General features: G+C 34.7%; 1 long non-coding RNA gene across 2 annotated transcripts in view; it reads right to left on the bottom strand.

Moving 5' to 3' along the window:
- Positions 1 to 21,629, bottom strand: part of LOC134790208 (uncharacterized) — a 488,662-nt gene that overhangs the window by 233,189 nt on the left and 233,844 nt on the right. The gene's annotated exons all lie outside the window — the stretch shown is intronic.

The raw sequence follows: 21,629 nt of genomic DNA on the forward strand, positions 1-21,629 counted from the left end.
CTGAAAGATACACAGTGCCGATAGAAAAGTTTCTAACAAGGTTATTAACTCCTCATAAAACTCAATTTATGTCCCCCCAGCTATTTAAGGGGCCTTTTCAGTTTCTTGTTTTTATTTTAGTTTTAGTGTAAGCTACTTGTCATGTACCTATTTTGGAACAATCGTATTATTTCTTTCCATCTTAACTTGAGATCGAATGTTGTTTAATAGAAAGGTATTTTTAGATATTTATAGTTTAAATTACTCAATCTATTAGTTACGTATATAGCAACAAAACGCGAGTTTAGTGACCGCGCACATAATCTCATACTAGAGATTTTGCACACATATGTAAAATAGACTTAAGCACTTTTTATCGAATTAAATAGTTTTTTTTTATGTTTCTTGCAAACCGGATATGTATAATTGTCTTGAGTTTTAAATTAAAGTAATTTGTGGAGGTAACGACCCTCGGCCATGATGAATACGATTCACGGAAGAGAAGTACGAGGAGGAACAATAGCCGATACCATTTGAATTGCTCGAAACTTGGCTAAGTATTCACATAATCAGGCCTCTTTCCTGGCTTTTTAGTAACTATCCATGCATGCAGACCAATGCATGCTAAGTGAGTAAATTCGTTTTCGTGTTACGATACAATAATGATGAATTAAGTTAATCATGAGCCCGTGTTTTGAATTTAGACCACTCGATTTCATGTATTTCGTTCAAGAATATCTCCACTACTAGGCATTTAAATTCGGCTACAAATATAATGACCACCAAAAAATACTTTGGAACCCTAAATGAAAAAATCATGCTTACCAAAAAATTTCCAGCCTTTAAATTCTACTAAATAGAATTGAAAACGAGTGGTCAATACTACTAGATTCCAAATTTATATCGCTAGTGTTTTAAAAATTTGCATTTCGCCGTTTTCCACGGATTTTCGATTGTCGAAATCGAGCGATCGAAATTCAAAAATCAGCCCCCTCTTATGCTTGGCATGTTTTCATTGCAATTCACCCGAATAAAGTAAAGTAGCAATTAAAAACAAAGTACATTATTATTTATTTGCCTCGCAAGGGCGAGAAAAGTCAGTCGAAGGTGCCTTTATTGGTGATTTTGCGAACTTGACATGGGTTCGGCAAATTGCCTGTTAAAACTTTGTTAAGAGATAATGGAACGGCTGCTTCGACTTTCCTGATACTGTTATCATTCTGTTGAGAACTTGTGAGGGCGTGATTTTGTAAACAATATAGCTCGCTGCGCATCAGTCTGTAAACTGGAAAAAAGTCAAGGCATTTTTCTGTCTGTTTATTGTAAACAGTCAGAAAAATGCCTTGACTTTTTTAAAACGAACCTATTGAGGTTTACCTAAAGTTAGGATGTACATCAAAAGTTTTTGAATTTAGTTATAAATTATGTAATAATGCCTAATATGTAGGGTAACTTGTTGATCAATGAAACACCAAAAGTTCAACCTTCCTTTCTACTTATCTTTAATAGTTTTTGTATTATGAACCTTTTAAAAAAATATGAGTTTTGTTTCTTTGTGTACTTGTGCATGTTTTCAATGAAACACTCTAATTTTTACAGTGAAACAGATGTAATCATTTTAGTCTACCATGAAACATCGTTAATAAACATTGAAACGGTGTTATAAATAAGTGACATTATTACATATAGGTATGCTTACAATCAATTAATGAGAAAGGAAAGGATAAAATAGTGGTAGGCTGAAATTGGTTATTTAAAAGGTTTCTGACGTATTAAATTATTATAAGATTGCTGAAATATATAAAAGCGAAAGACTTGTTTTATTGTACACACTTGAGTTTCATTGAAATCGAGAATCTGGTCGGCACATACGGTATGCTGCGAGAAAGGTATACCTTTTATGTCCACGGAGCATGATTGCCAACTAGGAGGACGCGGGAGGGTTTTGAGCATCTCCATGCTTGATATCATACACTTTCTGGTAACATAGTGTTTTATAAACGACTGTTTCAATGTTAGACAAGTGACCTATAAACTTGCCATCAATGAAACATTCAACATATAAACCATCCTATCTCAGCCGTTTCTAAAGTTAAGTATCTTATATTTTGCCATATGATAGACAAATTAATATCAATTTTCATGGTGCGTTCACTTTTACATATTTCTCACATATTCTTTAATTATTAAAAAAATTATGAGTTTGTTTCATTGTGTACTGGTAAATGGTGTTCAGTTAACACCATGTTTCATTAAACATGAGACCTGTTTCATTGTATACTACATACAAATGTTTAATTGTGAGACAAGGGGGTGTTTTTTAAAACAATTTAATAAAACTGCACAAAGAGTAAACGAAATTTAAAAATATTTAGTTCCAAATAAACTTTAATACACATAGAACACAACAAAAAAAATAATTAACGCCAAACTCGATTTTATATCTTGTTTAAAAATTGCGAAACATAAATAAAAAAAATTACTTTTGCTGCACGATTTCACAATAACGCTCGTAGCAACGTGCTCCTTCTCCGAGGCGTGCTCGCGTATTGGTGATGTGCTGGGGGTCCCTGAGCCTGCTCTTGCTTGACAGACGGCACTAGCTGGTAACACCTAGTTTCCGAGATATCGCAAAGTTACACTGTGTCCGATTGTTTCAATGTAGAACAACTGACCCTACATTCATACAAATTACCAAATCACACCAGATTACGGACACCGATTAAATAAATGTGGACAAAGTCAAAAATTGTAATTTCAGCCTCTGCATAAACACAACAACTGAAATGGAAGGCTGGTGTTGACATACAGTGCCGCTGTCCCACACGAATTATTAAGGGATGTAGGCGCGACACAATTACCGCAAAGGCCCAAAAATCTGTGCTATTTAAAGATAATTTGAAAACCTTAGCTTTTAACGAAAGAAAAATGTTACCAGAATGAGAAATTCCAACATAGGAATTTAGCACTTTTTTCAAAGTAGTTATTTTCTAATTACTTACACGAGATATTGCCAATGGCCTTATTCAAAGTCTCGCAGTACGACAAAAACATGAAATAAGTGCCGATGTGTCGAAGTGTTGATGTGTGTTGTGAACTTCGCCAATGCCAGGTGAAAAAACCTACACTATACTTAAATAACCAAACACCGTTCATATTGTATAATTTTCGTTGTAAAGTAAATAATTCAATTACAATGGATAACGTCAATGAAGGTATTTAAATTAATATTACTCTAATTTTAATTTAAATACCTTATTTAAATACCTTTTAGTTAATTTTTTTTAGTTTTACACTGATTTATTTATACATTTTAACATGCAGTGTTTATTTACTATACATAAACATCTTAAAATATAAGTAACCGAGTAAAGAAAATAACAGGAAATGAACTAAGTAGTGTCTTGTGTTCCTCGTTCATTAAATCTTTAAAAAAAGCCGCCTTAAAAAACATATTCACTTAGATCCAAGTATACCTATAAAAATTCATAGGACACACATCCTTATATTTTTCCTTTTTCCTCTATGTACCTATATCAAAAATACATATTTATATTTAAATATATTTGCGTTAATAATTTGGAACAGTAAAGGCTCGTGGCTCGCATGATCGAAAGCATTTTACATCTTATTCAATTTACCACAAAAATCTATAAAATAATTACCATAAAAAATAATTTACTTGAAATAAAAAATAAAATGTGGTCAAAAAAATACGATTTTGCCTGACACCAGTATAGATAATAGCTTTTGAAACAAGTCAAAAGTATGAATACGACCCACAAATTTCACAAGTAATCCACTAACTTGGATATAAATCAAATGTTTGAAAAAACCTCATAACTTTTTCAATATCACTGTTTTAATAAAAAAAGTTTGATTTGGTTTTTACTTCACAAAGAATTTAATTTGCTCCCTGAGTGCGAAGAGCACCCTTTCATCAAAAATATTAGAGGAAAGGAAAAGGAAAGGAGAGCTGCTTCAGTTTGTTTTGGATAAAGAACTAATATATTTAAACACTTAAGTAAGTAAGTAAAATCAAAGAAGACACGCATTGAGAAAAATATTATAATCGCAATGGATCAAACGAAGGCGTGTTTTCCCCGTAAACAAGTCGGAATTTATTATGCAATTAATTAATGCTGACTTGACATCGACCCTTGTTAAAAAATAAACAACTTTCTTGTGTCTGAAATTTTTTTCCTGGAACTGGAAAGCGGCAGCGCTGTCAAAAAATAATTATGCTTTAACTAGAACGAATGACTTTGTAAAATTTTACGCTATAGATTTTTACTAACTTTTTCACCTGAACGCGGATGGAACGAGCATTTCAACGTCAAACTGGAAAGTTTAAGCCACTCTAGAATTGATGAAAATTTCAATTTGACTTATAAAATGTGGTTGTTGTTTTCGTTACAATACTATTTCGCAATCTCATTGCAATTTACTTATATAAAAAATCACCGCCTCTTTTCGTATAGGTACTGACCTAACTGATTTCAGTATATATCCATTTTTAAGTTTTAACTTTTTAAAATTCGCCTATTTCAAGAGGTTGAAAATGTCCACGTTTCAGATACTATTTTCGAAAATAGTTAAAAGAGGTCCTCATTATTAGTAAAGATCCAGATGAAGGGATTATTTTAAGGCTCCTTATTTATGGCATATTTGTGGGCTATTTAGCCCACATGAATAATGGATCGCAACGCACTCGCGTGGAAAGAGCAGACCCCGGCAAGCTGTATGCGCTCATCTAAATTAAGAGGATTATTGTTACAGTGACTGGGCTAAACTATTTAGAACCTGGTTTCAAGGGAAAATATTTTAGGTGTATGCGAGCTATAGCCAAAAACAAAAGCAAGGTATATATGGAATTATTAAATAATTATAATATAATAAGCAAAGTTGGTAAAATTTCAACCCCATATGGCTTAATCTTTGTCTAAGCTAAGGCATAAAATATAAGAAATCCCCTTCTAATAAGAAAGGGTTTTATAGGCAGTAGTAGACATTCCTACCATTAAAATTTGTTTTTTTTTTTATTGATATACTTGATAATGCTCTTCGCTTAGTAGCAAAGTTAAAGTACTTAACCCTATAAGAATCAGATAAAAAAAATAGTTGCCAAATTATTTCGAATTTTGTAAAGGTGAGACATTAATTTTTATATTTTCAAACAATGTTGGATCATCATGTAAAATTCATTTCTAAGTAAAACTTTTAGAATTATTCATTGGCTTCAATAGTTTTTGTATATAACTCACTTAAGCGATAATAATTACATATACGTTGCTTTTATCTTCTTGATGGACAATCGAGTACAGCCAAACAATTAAAAAACAAAGAACCTAATAAAACATGACAAATATATTGGCATGCTAAAGTAACATCGCCCCTGAACTCCGCTAAGAGCCAAGAAAATTGAATGTAAAATCTAGATAAATCTTTAGTCTGGCACGGCGCCTAGTAAAAGGAGTGTTTCACATTAACATCCAAGCATTTCTTTAGACTTTGTTCTAGCTGACGCGGCACTCTCTAGAGCCTCTCGTTTGAAGGCCAAGAAGCTCCTAACTGCTACGCTTAACCCTTTATTGTCGACAAACAAAATACAGTCCTAATATCTCATTACTAAAGGTCGAATTTAATTAACGGCTACCAAAGAGAACGGTTTTATTACACCTTTTAAGAATAGGAAATAAAGTTATGGGCATTCTAACGGCAGGGGTGCTATAAAATCAGCTCTTTTCAAAACATGCCTTTCACCGCATGCCGCCCAGACATCAAAACTTGCCAAGACAATTGCAATTTTGATTTGTCAAAATAAAGATTCAAATTAGAATGGAATGACAGACCTTTTTATAGGCCTCTGGGCGGCTAGAGGTTAAGAAGTTTTTAATTTATATTGGGTTTGGTTGTCAAAAATTGTAACTAAGTACATATACAAATAACGAAGAAAAACCGGAAGAATAATGAATAAGGTCAGGGCCGGATTGCATAATAAAATACAAGCTAAATAATACTATTAGTGATTTTCTATGTAAAATAAAATTTAAAATAAAAATGTCAATTTAATTTAAATTTTGTATGTAATAGGCCCCAGGTGGGTTATAATATGAGTACTTTACCGGGTGCTTCAGTGTTTTCTTTTAAGCAGCTCCACTAAGAATACCTACTTACTTATCTGGGGGCACGGCAGTGCCCCCGCCAATTCGAGCAAAAGCAAAACATTACTTTTCCCAATACATTGGTAGGTACTATGTAATACAGTTATAAAAATAAATCGACCTCTCACATTTCGCAATTTTTCTTCTTCACTAATATAAAGACAAAATTATCAAGAATAATTTTATCTATTACAGCGTGAGTAAGCTCTCCAATCATACCCTTCCTCGTTTTATAGGTCTCCGTATCAAGTAATACGATTAATGCCACGATAATTCACCCGTCGAGTCATTATCATTATCCCTCGCCGTTACCTAAACAGGGTTTCATTAATGAGATAGTTGCAAGGGTAAATGGAAGACTCATAGTTGAAGGGTATGGTTACGTTAGAGTCATTGGTTGTGATAATAACAATAGACGTTCATAACTATACTCTGTATCTTTAGGTATTTAAGTTAAAAAAAAAAATCAAAACATTTATTTCATAGCTTGGATGTTATATAGGTGAAGTACAGTGATCCCCACACTAGGCTTAGCCTGTGACGTGGGGATCTAAGCCAAATACATTATTAAATCTAGTACATTAAAATTATAACTAAGAATTTTTATTAAATGACTAATCCAACTGAGTACAAAAAGGCTTAAGTCGGTTAAAAAGGTCTTAGTAAGTTATAAGTAAGTGAAAGTGTTTGTGTGAAGGTATTTGTGTATGTATGTGAGTATGTATGTATGGATTAGTTATGTGCGTGTAATTACCTACGAAAAACAGAAGAGAAGAAGAGTTGCCGTGCATGTTATTCATCTTTTGGGAGCTAACTCAAAAGAATGTTGAAGTCACAAAGTCTATTTGCTCCGAAACTACTGGACGAATTAAGTTGAAATTTGGTACACTTATGTAAGTCTGTGACCCAAAGACGGACATGTAACGTCAACAAATGAATTTTAAACATAGGGGTTACTTTTGGGGGTTAAATGAGAAAATTTAAAAACAAAGTTTTGCAAACTATATCGTGTAATATATCAAACGAAAGGGCTCATTATGAGAATCTCAAATATATTTTTTTATAGTCTTAGGATAAACAGTTTAAAAGTTATTCAAGAAAATAGACACAAAATGACCATTCCCCCTCTCTCTCTATCTCCGAAAGTTATGGGTCAAAATTTTTGAAAAAAATAGACAAAATAGTTCTTTACCGAAAGATGTCAGGAAAACCTATTAGAAATCTACAGACAAGCGTGAGTCTGATTTAAAAACGAAAATGCGGTAAGGCTTTTTTAGGGACACTGCCGCAATGGTTTGAGTGAAACGTGGTGTAGACAGCTATTGCGAAGGCCCTAGGCCGATATCCGCATAAGGCCGAAGGCCCGAAGCGTCCCGAAGAGGCGTACCTTTAGGTTCAAGCGTGAGTCATACTGAGACAAAAAATGTGACTAGGCTGTATCTGGCACACAGCCGCAATGGTACTTGTTGATTGATTAGGTAGGGGACCATTGGGCAGTCGGGAGGCTCAGGCACCCCCTTGTAAATCGTCCTGATTTACGAGAGGTTGCCCGAGCCTCCCGACTGCCCAATGGTCCCCTACCTCCCCTACTTGTACTATTGTTACGTGTTTAAGCACTATAGGTATTATCTCTCTTCGGCCTTCGCTTTTAAAAGACTTGTTGAAGTTGTGGGAAGCGCGATCCCGGTCGGATGCTCCAAGCTTTCAGCTCTACGCGGAGCTCGGCCTTCAGTCTTCGCATTTGGACACTTGTACTACTGTTCGGCATTTAATCTTCCCATCCAAGCTACTTCGCATAGTTGAAGAGATATAGGCGACCGCGCCATAACACTTCATGTTACATCTGGTTTATGATCTGACCCATTCGGGTTTTTCAAAACGTTTCACTCACGTTTCACGTACAAAAAAAATTGTTAAAAATTGTGTGAAGTACGGAACCCTTCAAACGCGAGTCCGACTCGCACTTGACCAGTTTTTTTTTAGTTGGATCAGGACTGGCTTGAGTATTTTAACACAATAGATTTATGCGCATAAATAAACAACTATTAACACAAATATACTTTCAAATGTAAGAAGATATTGAACGTACCTAGGGAGAGTGCTATAGTCATTGGCCACTCTTAACAATAATACTTCTTTTGCCTAGTTTCTTTCTGCCTTAATGGACAATTACTTTGTAGGGTCTAGTAACTATAGCAGTCACCCTATACCTCAACAAGTTTTGTTACGGATTACTTTCGGACTTAAGGGGCCCACTGATTACCAGTCCGCCTGCAGTCTCTGGCCTTATCGGGCGGCCTGCCGTCCTAGACCAATAACGTCCACAAACATAAGCAATTATTGCCGGCCGGCAATGGTCTGCTGCCACCTCTGCGACTACAGACGAGTCGTCAGTTTCCCACCGTACGGCCGTCCGCCGGCAATAGTCTGATATAATTTTGACAGGTCCCTACAAATTGACAGTTCGCCGGACGATATCAGCCTGTCAGTTGATCGCAAAAGGCCACACATTAACAGTTCTACTTCAGATTTTGGACTGACGGCTATTCGAACTACGGCTCGTCGATTCCGGTCAGCGTCGACAGATATCTGCCGGACAGTCCGTGGCCTGCAGGCCAATTTACACACACATTATCAGATAGCCGGCCGGTGGCCTGTTGGCCGTCATCTGCTGTCAGTCGAGAGCCTTCGGTATTATATCCATATTGTAACGTAAGTATTGACATTTAATAAAAAATTTGAAGGCACCCTTAGCACAGCAGTAAACATTGATGTTTACAAATAAAAATAAATTAAGAATTTACTTATTCATTATTGTGAAAAATACACGCAAGGATTTATGTTTATTTTCAATCTGTATCGGAACGGAAGATGAAAGAGGTGTAGGTAATGGGAGGTACAGCATCAACGTATTCAATCAATTTTCAAAAGATTTTTCTTTCATCGCTAACACATTCCATTTGGAATCACAGTGTCTTATATAATCCACAAAAAATAAGGAAAATATAAAAATATGCATCAACGTCAATACATCATTATATTATACAGGGTGTCCCTGTCCCTAGCCATTGGACAAAGCCGAAATGTACATAATTATGCATTAGGGTATTAAGAACCAGTATACAAAGTATCATAACAATCGGTGTAGCGGTTACGAAGAAATTAACAAATTACGATTTTTTTACTTTGGCGCAACCTGGATGTGTTAGTAGCTCCTGAGGTAATAAAGAGTACTTATGAAACCTTCTTCGACCGTTTTGATTATCGTTTTTATTTATGACATTAGTAAGATTCTGACTTTTGACAAATGTCATTATTGCCGCACATTTTCAAACAAATTGTCAATAGCACTGCCAATATAATATGTTTCTTTTTGTTGTCGATTATTGGAAATAACTTTTGATTGATAATGTATTTTTTTATCTTTTGATCTTATTCAAAAAATATTACCGTTAGAGTATTTCTCAGAAGTAACCCTACGTGGGATTTCAGGGTTTGTCCAAAATGGCTAAGGTCACCCTATATACACGATGAAATTTAATCGGTGATCAGGAACCAATTTAGAAAAATTCAGTCATCAATGGCAATCATATATATGTTTTTTTTTTTTTTTTTTTTTTAAATTCAAAAATTCTTTATTACATAAGACACACTTTGTTTATAATGATGATAACACATTTATTACGTTAAATAATACAATTTTAAGCTTATTTCAATACAGTTGTGTGGTAGCAAGAAGAGAAATCTAATCTTCAAGGATGGGTATTCCACAGCCGTCTTCAGATCCAAATCTTTCTATCCTTCTTCTCGTTCCTCTAATTCTTAGAGAGACAGCTCTGATGATTGATATTTGTATTTTGACTTTGATCCAGTTGATTATTTGTGAGTATGGTTTCGACCATTTTTCATGGAGCTTAAGGGATGTTCTTTTTATGTATATATATGTAGCTCTAACACAATTTTAAGTTATTTTTTTATCATACCTAATTTTAAAGTTGATATTAATTTTTAATTGAAATTTATTGTCTCCCTACCAATGGTTTAGTCTAAATAAAAAGTTTAAAAACCTTTTTGCAAAGTAACAGCCATAAAAAAACTAAAGCCTTATAACAATAAGCTGTCAATTTGTCATTGTCAAATTCCCCGCCAAAGCGATGGCACTTGACGTACACTTACTGCCCTGGTGGTTATTAATTTTAAGGATGTCATTAACTGTAATTAATTTGACGGTGGAGTAAATTGCATGAGATCTCGCATATTTACATAATTCTAATTAGGTTGGTAATTAATATTTTTCAACTCCAGCAGGCGTATTATGGATGGCTTTATCCACGTTATAAAATAACCGTCACTTTTTAACACCACAGGATTAAAAGTGACGGACTCCGTTTTATTACGCTGTCACGTCGACAAGAACGACCATCGTACTGATCACCGATTAAAATTCGTCGTGTACATATACATACATAGTATATTCTAATAGTGCTGTGGGCGCAGCACGGTTCCATTTTTATCGTCTATCACTATGCGCGTCCCTTTCGCACTTACGTACTTGTTAGAACGTGACAGGCATGGTGACAAGGGATAAAAACGCGACCGTGCTAAGCCGCCTGTTCTCCCAAGCCTTTATCTGGGTAGGTATGTGATGTATATATACGAAAGTTAAACAGGTATATTAGGCAAATATATAATTATATTATATTTTAGGGTCATACCCCCTAATTCAAACTTTAAGATACCTACGTCAAAAAATTGCTAAAAGTGACGTTTCTTCAAACAAAAACTTCACTTTTGACACTGACATATCCTATCATTAGCAAATTTTTACGTATCTTAATTAAAGTTTGAATCAGGCCGATAGTCAACAAGGAACCTTATACATATAGTTTGGCTATGTCCTCTTCATTTCCCGATATACAACATAAAAAATTCATTACCCGACATGCTCGAGGCTGGTGGTGACATGACGGAATGCATTAAAACTTTTTCAATATCTTCGAATTTCAAACATACCTAGATATTCCCCATGATAGCAATTTGAAATCTTACACTTTCCTTTTTCAGTAGACTTTATCGTGAAAAGGGTTTCCTTTGAATGATATTGGAAAACTTTTGGAACAAATGGCCGGATAGTTTTACTTCAGTCGTTGTGGCTTTGTGACATTTTACCCAATTCGGGATAGGAAGAATTACCTATCTTAGCACTTTTAGCAATCTTTGCGCGTGTCACAATTACTCAAGGTTCAGTGTTTGGTTTTAGCGTTTTAGTGAATGAGGTACCGGCGTTCCTATGACGCAAATGACTTACCGTGCGGTACTGTTTTTTAAAAAATATAAAAGCCGGGTAAATGTTATTCAAATAAACGAAAAACGTTTATAATTTGATCTTAAGAGGGAAAGCACGTGACCGTCCATACAAAAAGAGAAAAAGTTTTTCCACTTCTAGGTTTATAGGATTTCTTTTTTTTTTCAAAATTTGCAAAACAATTTTTATTTATTTTTAAAGCGAGACCTAAAACCCTAGAATATATTATGTTGAAGCGATCGACATCAAAGTCAAAGTGATATGTTAAGATTTAGTTAGTGGAAACAGTTTCTCCCGAAATGGATTGTATGAAAAAAGTGGCTTTTGTCAGTACCTAGCACTTTCCTCTTAGGGTAACATTCCATTTCTGACCGCAGCTGCACTACGGGTACGAACGCTTCGGTGTTATTGTCAATTTCCATAGTGAAATGAAAGATAGTGCTGCTGTCGTTGGAAATGGATTGTCACCTTTAAGTTAAGAGAATCAGCGACGAGTAGTCAGCAAACATACGAATTTCAATCTTTCGCCAGACATAAAATAATGGATTTTTGATGACTTGATTGAACATTACAAGCCACGCATGTTGACGCATTAGAGCTCCTCTTTAAGATAATCAAATCACAGGTAGGAGTGTTAAAAGATTCAACAATATGTTTATGTAAGAAAGGCGGCATTGTGTCTTTCCACTTTTCTCCTATTTACTTGTTCCCGGTGGTAGAATATGTTGACATGATCTTTGAGGTGTTAGTGACATGCTTGAAAACTGCCGAGTTGACTCTGAAAGGTGAGCGGGAGTGAAATAATACATTAATGGTTGTCCCAAATCTCTTGCAGGCCAATCAGGCCAATTCCAACTAGCGATGAAAATTACATGAAAGATACATGTATCTTTCAAAGGCCCCTGTATTTTTCAATAAAATACAGTATCTTTCCTTGCGGATCTTCGATTGAATCGCAAGTTTAAGTTTTTTACGTGTAAAATACATTGTATTTTTCGCATTATTATATTATATCACAGAATAATTAATAGTACTACCGTACAGAAAGGAAACTTCCTACAAAAACGAAGTTTGACAGCGGTTCAGGGTCGAATCATGCTGTCCCTTTCTAATATATGGCACTATCCCTTTCGGCTATTTAGGGTTGTCAAAAATCAAGTGATTATCTTATCTGTGGTCGTGCACGCAAAAGGAAGTCAAGTGGTGCCAACCCTAATAATTGCTCGGAGCAATGCTGAGCCGAGCGGAGCCGAGTTTGACCGAAGTCAGGAGTTTCGCACCCCTGATTATATTATGAATAGTGACTTGGAACGTATTGGCTCTTATACAAACAGGTGACTTTTCATTCCGCTCAGACTATATTTCGATATCGGTTAACTAAAGAGGTTGAAATTATCAATTATGACGAAATACTTATAAATTGGAATCCTTAATCTATGCTCTATGTGACATGTGACATGAACGTGAAGTCAATTTTGCGTCAAAGCCATGACAAGACAAGTCATTATTAAATATACATGTAAAATACACAGTATAAAACAGGTATTATACGTGTATGATTGTATTTGTCAGACAAACGTCAGTTTTGTTTTTTTCGAAAGTTACATGTATTTTATAGGAAAGATACAAAGTTTCGAAAGAAACAACATGAATCTTTCGCCATTTTCATCTCTAATTCCAACGTACCAATGACATCAGAATGACATCTGAACGATGTCATTGAGTTATCAATTATCATGCATTTCGCTCGTAATCAGGGTCGTAACACTACTCACGTGCTGCGACACATGCTGCGAGTGTTATCCTTTTCTGTAACTTCAAAATTACCTAGCTATAGCCTATTTTAATGTTGTTGTGTGTGTGTGTGTGTTTCAAATAAAAGCATCATTCATTCATTCATTCATTCATACATTCCTCATTCTGATATCAGTGTACGTTCAAATGGGCCCAAAAGACTCCGCTTAGGTTGTATGCATTGGTAATATTGGTATGTCTGTTCGGAAAGAGAAGTCGTGGAATGTATTGGGCCTCATACATTCCACGACTCTTCTCTTTCCGCACAGACTCTATTACGACGTATATTGCTGAATGTATAGAAATATCGGCGAACAACGGCAGCCATGGCCCATGTTGCCAAACCATTGCGTGTTGATTCCCAAGGCACAACGTAATTAAAATGATAATTCTATCCTCTAAAGCTACCTAACATTAATTAGTAGGTAACCAATCTTGTTTGAAGACAAACACGATCTTATCAGAGGGATCTCTTTGCAGCGAAATTAATTACTTCATTCAAACAGACGTGAAAATGATTGAATTCGGGCAATTTTCCATCAATGTCGAAAGGTATCTATAGAGTTACCTATCGTAACTCTATACCTTTCGACATTGTTTAATGCTTAGCTTTTTTGTAAGTATGTAATTGTTTTTTTTTCCTTATTCATCGGATCAGATCAAACATGTAAAAAAATTGGAATATGGGTCATTCCTGCCAAAATTTTCTGGACCTCAAAGATAAAACTGTTTTTAGCTACCTATTTTAATAGTGATCAAATGATTTTAAAACTACGGTTTGATAAATGATTTATTTTATTTAAATATTCAATTCCAACAATAGTGTCCAACAATGCAAGATATTGAAACTTTTACATTTGTTTTAAATATTTACTTACTTTTTATAGACATCTCGTACACTATTGTGAAATGAAATGTCCAATTTTAGATTATTATTACTTAGATTAAGAGCAGAAATATAAAAAAAATACGCCTAATAATAGAAACATTAAAATACAAATAATAAAAACAGGTAGGTACATCGGCTCAGGCTCAGGGTACATCGTTAGTGGTTAGTCCACCTTGCCCGATGATTAAAAAATATCGTATCTATCCTAAAACGATCCAAATCGGCAACCATGCCAAAATCCAATACCCATTTAATTTAAAACTACTAAGGTTTACTCGGGTAATTCCGAATGTCGAAAACTGTCAGATAATTCCGAAAAGCGACTTTTATTATGATGGAATTAAGGGTGATTTTCATCTGAATTTCGGAATTATCCGACATTCGGTAATACCCGAATACACCTTACCTACCTTTCCCTTTGAGCTCGTTTGATGTTATTAACGAATTCTAAATAAATTTCGTTTTAAAAGCGAATGTACAAATTTTAATAGAAAAGAGTATCTAACTGTACAAGACATACACATGTAGAATAATTATTTTATTTACCCGTCTGTGTGTATGTAATTTTGTACGGAACACGTACAAAATGACTACTAAGATTAAATTATAGTCTAGAAGTTTCCATTCTAATCGACCTCTATTGATAATGACTTTTTTAAGACGACATGTAGGTATTGTGACAGCCTCATTTACCCAAATCAAATTTTGTTTTATCTAAATAAATATTATATTATGATATAGCCGGTCGAATAAATTTGTCAGTAGACAAAAGCGCGAAATTCAAATTTTCCATGGGACGATAACCCTTCGTGCCTACATGTTTTAAATTTGCCGGTCTTTTCTACTGACGGAAATTGCTTGACAGAGTATATATTTCACGATAGTAGGTAAGTTGAATCCTTTCAATATACGGAGAGGGAACGTAGAGTGCTCCGCTCAATTAGAACCCCCGACGGGTGTCGAGCGATGATTTGACATCTCTGAGGAGATGAATCACTTTGTCGGGCTAATTGTGGTTTGTTTGCCCGTGACGCTGGAGGTCTGTGACCCGAAAATGGGAGGTCTCATAGGTAACTCGTACTGTAAAGTGTTTAATAGGTAGTTTATAAGTGATTCGACATCTCTGAGGAGATGAATCACTTTGTCGGGCTAATTGTGGTTTGTTTGCCCGTGACGCTGGAGGTCTGTGACCCGAAAATGGGAGGTCTCATAGGTAACTCGTACTGTAAAGTGTTTAATAGGTAGTTTATAAGTGATTCGACATCTCTGAGGAGATGAATTACTTCTTGGGCTAATTGTGGTTTGTTTGTCCGTGACGCTGGAGGTCTGTGACCCGAAAATGGAAGGTCTCATAGGTAACTCGTACTGTAAAGTGTTTAATAGGTCGTTTATAAGTGTATGATTCGACATCTCTGAGGAGATGAATCACTTGTCGGGCTAATTGTGGTTTGTTTGTCCGTGACGCTGAAGGTCTGTGACCCGAAAATGAGAGGAAAATGGATTTATTTTATTGACAAAGTCATAAATGATTTTCGATTGATTTTTGCTTACCTACAAAAAACTCCCGACTGATCCATAGTAGCTTTTTTAAATTCCACATATTGAAATGAACAATAGCTTGATTAAAGCAGTACAAAATAATTGTAACATAAGAACCTATATAATTAACAAGCTGTTCATAAATCCTATTCAAATCAAGTTCCAAACACACAACAGAATGTTCACTTCAAAACAAATTATGTTAACACCCGACTCCCACTTCAGACCTTTAATTACTGGGCTAAATATGCGAATAAGCCGCTTATTTGTTCGCTCAGCACCGACAATGAGTGGGCGCTAAAACGGATACTCAATACATAATCATATTACATACTCGTAGTGTGTAAAACATTTTATGTGATTAAAACTATTCAATCTGCTTCCAGATATTTATAGTGATATTAAATTTTGAAATTTGGAAAAAGTTTTTTATTTAAATAAATAAATAAATATTAGGGGACATCTTACACATATCAACCTAGCCCCAAACTAAGCAAAGCTTGTACTATGACTGCTGGGCGACGATATACGTGTGCATACTTATATAGATAAATACCTACATACTTATATGCATAGAAAACACCCATGACTCATGAACAAATATTTGTATTCATTACAAATTAAACCCAATGCCCTTACCGGGATTCGAACCCAGGACCATCGGCTTCACAGGCAGGGTCACTATCCACTAGGCCAAACCTTTCGTCTGTCTTTAATACAATTAGTATTCGATTTTAACAAGCTTTTATTAGGTCGACCTGTATGTAACTAACATGTGTAATGGAATCTAAGGTAACTAATTTAACCATCTTCTAAGGATCGTAGCGTCATGAAAATTGGCAGCTGTATGTAGTTCTGATGACAATACAATAATATGGTACTGTCGAACTGATCTGATGATGGAGGCAGGAGGTGGCCATAGGAACTCCGTGATGAAACAACGCAACCTAATTGTGTTAGGGGTTTTTAGAATTGTCTCGATGAGTATTAGTTGTCTGTCGTAAGAAAAGTACAGTCAGCGATAAAAGCTTGTACTTACCAAAAATGAAATTTTTGCCAAAAACTTATTATTATTTAAATCACACTCACACATTACAAGATGCTTATTTAGGCTGCGGAAATTGGGAGGACACTGCGTGACAAAGTACCTATAGATTAAACTGTGTAAAAACTTAAGTCACTTAGCGCCACTTTCACCATCCCACTAACCCGGGGTTAAGGGTTAAACCGTTAACCCAGTGTCAAATTGTACTGGTAACCATGGTAACTCCAGGTTTAACCGGTTAACCCTGGGTTAGTGGGATGGTGCAAGTAGCGCTTAGGCATATTACCTCCGGTTATCCTTACTTGCTAACATCGAATACATGCACAGTTCATAATTATAATAACAGCACCCATTTTGTTTGCTCGCAGAAAGATTAGCCTGTAAACAAAATTAAGTTTACCAGGGCTTTTCTTCTTACTGCTAGTAAATGTTATCTCTAAAGAAATATATCCCCATTATCGCCATCGACCATCCTTTAAGTCGAAAAAGATACCAATGTTCTGTACATTTTAGCTTCCCCGACCCTTATCCCGCTGACATATTTAATTAAACGAAAAGCGATCACACCCTTGACATCGCAGCGCAAAGATGTTTTGACTTTTTGTTTTGCTTTTGCCACGATTATTTCCTTCTTATATTATTTTATTAGTCGCTCGAATGCCATACTCCCATGGTTTGGCCATTAGATAGGAGTAGTACATATCATTTAGTCTAAAGTTATTTAAAATGAGAATAAGAACAAATGACTTGTTTATTATTTATTTTGTTTGTATATATAATAAAATAAAAAATGCAATCTATCTGATGGCAAGCGGCCACCGTAACCTGTTTTCGCTTGCTAGAATTGAGACGGTACAATTTCCTTCTATTTTAAGAACCCAATTACAAATCCCTTAGAAAAATGGAGTCTGTTACTTAGTAATGAGTAATGAAAGAAAAAGCCAACTTTTATATAAAGAAACCGCAATTCTTGCTTACCGAATTTCGGGTAAGTATTTACTTTGCATTATATTTATTGTTTGTTTACATGTTAGTAATCAAGAAATTGGGTTGATAATATAGGTAGTTAACATTAAATACTTTTAAAAATAGAATGTTATATGTAGGTACATTTGGAATCTGTTAGAACATATAAACCAAACAGATTGTAAACCTTATGCCATGAGCTGGCGACTATTTTGTTTTGTCTGTGGTTTTCTATTTTGTCAGTGTAAGTTGAACAAATGAATATATATCGTTTTTCTGTCTGCACAAATAATGTTTTACTCTATTCAATCCTGGTAGAATTCCACTCCAAACCCAATAGGTTTGGGCAGAAACCTGCAATACGAGAAGGGAACGAAAAGAAGGATATTTTATCATCTTACTCGTACCTACCTATCAACACAAAGTGCACACTTATAACAGGCATACATATAAGTGTGGCTTTATATACACAATTCTTCGCCATAACAATCGCTAGGCAAACTTTTAACGAGCAATTTCCTCTGACGGTGTCTGCTTGCTAGATTAATTAAATTTCTCATTACACTCTATACTACTTATAACATAAGACGCGGGCCCACCTTTTGAATTCCAGAGTTATTTTTTAGATACAAAGGTCAGGTATTATAATTATAAATATATTCTATTCAAATTTTATACTATGAAAATTATAATGCTCTCAAAATGACCTACAGTTACACGAGTTATTTTTTCAGGATATAATAAAAGTACCTAATGTTCAATATTGTTCCCTTTTCATATAAAATGACGATATAAAATTATCAGAAGACGAAAATACTTACACAAAAAATATATTGCTCACTTATACTTTACACTATATAATTAGAAACACAAGGGAGTTTAGTATTTACCTTTAAACAAGCCAACTATAACCAAAAAAATTTTTTTGCCAAATGTATAAAATAAGAAAAAAAATAGCTCACATCATTTATATTTATTAGGACTAAGTGGCCCCGCTGCAGAGTATGCTATTTCGTGCTCTAGTATAGGTACAGCCATAAAAATTATACGTACATAAGGGTACTTTCCACGTACTTACATCATTTCACTGTATAATTAATTAATTAATTGTTTTTCATTATGGTGGCGCTGTGGCAGAGCAGCAGGCGTTATTATTTATTTTATGGATGAGTAAACACATTTACTTAGTTCAAAAGTATGACTAACTATATAAGTAAATAAATTAATTTGAAATCCTAAAATTAAATCCTCAAAAGGTATAGGTCTATAGATAAGGTATTATTAGTAGGTAAGGATTGGTACTTATAAGACACAATAGAAAGAACAATGGGATTCTGTTAGGCGTCTAGTGTCCACGTCGACCAATGTAATAAGGGATGTAAAGAAAGACAGATTGTAACGAGTTTTATATTTATGGAACTACACAAATTGTAAGTTTACCTGACAGGACATTTTTGGAGTTAAAAATCCTAAATTTAAAATGGGGCTATTTTTAGTTTATTCTATTAAAGTAGACTATATAGTATATACATCTGTAGGTAATGCATTTCACTTTAAATCAGCGGGATTATACTTACCCAAATTACGTAGCCTTATCGAATTACGGAAGAAAACCCGAACTTCAAGTCAAGTTCGGGTATGATATTATCATGTTGCTAGGGACTGTTCGTTTGAGTTAAGTGTTTGTTGTAAACAAGTGTTTGAACAACGAAGTACAAGGCCAGCGCTACAGTCGGGACTCGCGTCCTTAAGCCTTGAGGCCATAAAGCTCGATTTCAGTGATTATCGAGCGAGTAGGTACCTATTAAACTTATCAGAAGTACTACTTATTCCAAAACAGTAGCAAAACAATTAAAAGTGACGTCCCACGGGTAAAGGTACCTTACGGCAGTTGGCGCTTACGCAAGAGTCAGCCGCCATAAGGTACCTTTTCCGTGGAACGTCACAAATATTTACATATCCATTAGGTAGGTATACGAGTACAAAGCGGTAGAATACTTTTAGAACTTCATATGGGACTTACACTTGGAGTAAGTAAACATAAACTTCTTGCTTTATTGGAACAGGTAAATCGTGGACCATCAAAGTTTAATGCAGAGTGGAATGTCAGTTCCAAAATAGCATTACGAGTCTCGGAAGATAATTATCAGATTTGTATGAACCCCGTTATCATAAAGCCTCTGCCATATTCGCCTTCTCTACATATTGTTATAATTTTAATGTCATAAATTCTAAGTACTACAAGTCTAGGTGGGTAATAAATTCTGTACTTATATATCTTTCTTGCTAAGAAATGTATCGTTTATAAGTCCCATAATACGCACTGAATGTTATTGTTACACTGCATGCATGCTCGATATACCCTCATATGGTCCGGAAAATTGGCTGCTATGCTGTTATGAGAGCAGACATTTTTGGGGTTCGAATAATAACAATACTTTGGATTAAAAAAACCTTTTTAAGTACATATTTATTGGGGTCAATTATAACCGGCTTTATGATTATAATTTACATTACCCAATAAATATGTGTTAAACTTCAAGTCTAAGTAAAATATTAAATCAAATCTAAGTAAAATACTTTTTTAATACAGTTGCTCACAAAGTGCTACTTTACGTAGCTGTTTAGCGTGCGGAAAGTTGGTTATGTCGAACTAGTGCTTTTTACTTTTCCAATTTTTTTAAATTTATACTTGTTCCAATTCACGACTACTTATTGATGAGTGTTAATATTACTTTCCTTTAAACGTCGTAATCAGCATAAAAACCTACTGTTAATGTAAGAATATGAAAAATATACATATTTCATATTTTAATACTTACCTCTTCATCATTATAACACGTTTATTTTTTAATATTGAATATTGAAAATTCCGTTCTTAATAAGGTGTCTGAATGGAACGGAATAGCTGCCAAACGCCCATAGATATAATATACTTAAAGACGACGTCTAAGCGAGCTGTCACTGTTACCACTTTTGTTTAGTGTACGATTAACAATGTTTTACTTATTTTTTCGCAACTGTATTAACAAACGTCGTTCGATACACGTGCGGAAATGTCATTCTTCACTCGTCCCGAGTCTTCCCACTCGCCTGCGGCTCGTGGCAAGATATCTCGGTACTCGTGAAGTAATGACATACCTTCCGCACTAGCATCGAAATGTACTATTTAGATTACCGTAAAAATCGTAAAATGTGCCTACTTTGCTCTGCACTAGGTTTTTAATTATATTATAAAAGGTAAAAACTTATAGATACATACTTACATTAATATCTTTTTTAAGCTGTTTAAAAAATGGCAAATACTTTTGACGTGTAGTCTGATCCGTAACTTTTGATGCTGACTGTACGATACCAGAAATACTGGCAATGAAAAAAAAATGCTAATCATTACGATTACCTAGTTACTAAGCCAACATTGATTATTAAAATGAAAAATCTACTTAGCTTCTGAACGGTGTTCGGATTAAGCGCTCGTGAACTTTGCTATTATCGAAAAAAATAAAAAAATTGTCAGGATATAAAAATTCTGAGCGATAATGTTCAAAATGTTGTTGAAAAATACAATATTTTACACACGTAATTTATATTTAACGAAGTTTTTCCTGCCGCGATAAAAGTGATAAGCAAAAACTCGCCGCGTTTATCCGGGTATTCATGAAAAATCCTATTTCTAATGCATAGAAAGCCATAAATATAAATATTTTCATCAGCTTGTCACACACGTGGCGTAAATTTACTCCCGCCCGTGTGGAGTGTTATCTTTCCCATGCCGTTCCCCGACCTAACTCCCCTAATCAATAAGGAATGTTTTTGACCAGACACCTAAGAACTTTTCACCATCCTTTGTTATCAATTATCAAACGATATGATATGACATATTATACATATGTATACTTCGCTAGCCCAATATTACAGGGTTCTATGTTACATTTTCAAGATAGTTGA

This window comes from Cydia splendana, chromosome 1, assembly GCF_910591565.1.
Source record: "Cydia splendana chromosome 1, ilCydSple1.2, whole genome shotgun sequence".
NCBI lineage: Eukaryota > Metazoa > Arthropoda > Insecta > Lepidoptera > Tortricidae > Cydia > Cydia splendana.